The sequence below is a fragment of the Schistocerca serialis genome, chromosome 1 (genome assembly GCF_023864345.2).
Source record: "Schistocerca serialis cubense isolate TAMUIC-IGC-003099 chromosome 1, iqSchSeri2.2, whole genome shotgun sequence".
NCBI classification, from domain to species: Eukaryota; Metazoa; Arthropoda; class Insecta; order Orthoptera; family Acrididae; genus Schistocerca; species Schistocerca serialis.
This window is the reverse complement of record NC_064638.1, coordinates 1,030,953,239-1,030,954,555: the sequence shown is the minus strand read 5'-3', so window position 1 is coordinate 1,030,954,555 and position 1,317 is coordinate 1,030,953,239. Positions and strand designations below refer to the sequence as shown.

Here is a 1,317-nt window from a genome sequence, read left to right as displayed (position 1 = left end):
TAGTAAGAGAAGTTGTGAACGGAGTCTTGGCCGGTCGGCTGTGCTAAGCGCGTGGCCGCGCGCGCCATATACCTTAAACGGCTATGTTGTATATTCTGACTTCTGAATATTAACTTAAACTAAACTCCTACCGAACAGGCCACGAAGGCCCAAAGGTAGCTACCGGCCGCCGTGTCATCCTCAGCCCATAGGCGTCACTGGATGCGGATATGGAGGAGTATGTGGTCAGTACACCGCTCTCCCGGCCGTATGTCAGTTTCCGAGACCGGAGCCGCTACTTCTCAATCAAGTAGCTCCTCAGTTTGCCTCACAAGGGCACCCCGTTCGCCAACAGCGCTCGGCAGACCGGATGGTCACCCATCCAAGTGCTAGCCCAGCCCGACAGCGCTAAACGTCGGTGATCTGACGAGAACCGGTATTACCACTGCGGCAAGGCCGTTGGCGAATATTATTAACTTAATGTGGATAAATTGATACTTCCGCCTCCGAACGCTAAAATATTCAGTTACTTTCGCTACATTCGCTCGGATACTGCTTGAAATGGACTTGAATTCACTGACAGTTGCAATTCATGACGAGTTTGACACCGACCGTTGTATATGAACAAAGTAAGAGCATATGGACTATCAGACCAATTGTGTGTTTGGATTGAATCGTTCCTAGATAACAGAGCGCAGCATGTCGTTCTTAATGGAGAGAAGTCATCCGAAGTAAGAGTGATTTCAGTTGTGCCGCAAGGGACTGTCATAGGACCGTTGCTATTCACAATATACATAAATGACCTTGTGGATGACATCGGAAGTTCACTGAGGCTTTTTGCAGATGATGCTGCGGTGTATCGAGAGGTTGTAACAATGGAAAATTGTACTGAAATGCAGGAGGATCTGCAGCGAATTGACACATGGTGCAGGGAATGGCAATTGAATCTCAATGTAGACAAGTGTAATGTGCTGCGAATACATAGAAAGATAGATCCCTTATCATTTAGCTACAAAATGGCAGGTCAGCAACTGGAAGCAGTTAATTCCATAAATTATCTGGGAGTACGCATTAGGAGTGATTTAAAATGGAATGATCATATAAAGTTTATCGTCGGTAAAGCAGATGCCAGTCTGAGATTCATTTGAAGAATCCTAAGGAAATGCAATCCGAAAACAAAGGAAGTAGGTTACAGTACGCTTGTTCGCCCACTGCTTGAATACTGCTCAGCAGTGTGGGATCCGTACCAGATAGGGTTGATAGAAGAGATAGAGAAGACCCAACGGAGAGCAGCGCGCTTCGTTACAGGATCATTTAGTAATCGCGAAAGCGTTACGG

The 1,317-nt window shown here is 46.5% G+C and overlaps 1 pseudogene; it reads right to left on the bottom strand.

The window, feature by feature from the left end:
• Window positions 1–325: 325 nt before the first annotated feature.
• Window positions 326–443, bottom strand: LOC126426215 (5S ribosomal RNA; annotated as a pseudogene).
• Between the last annotated feature and the right edge of the window lie 874 nt (window positions 444–1,317).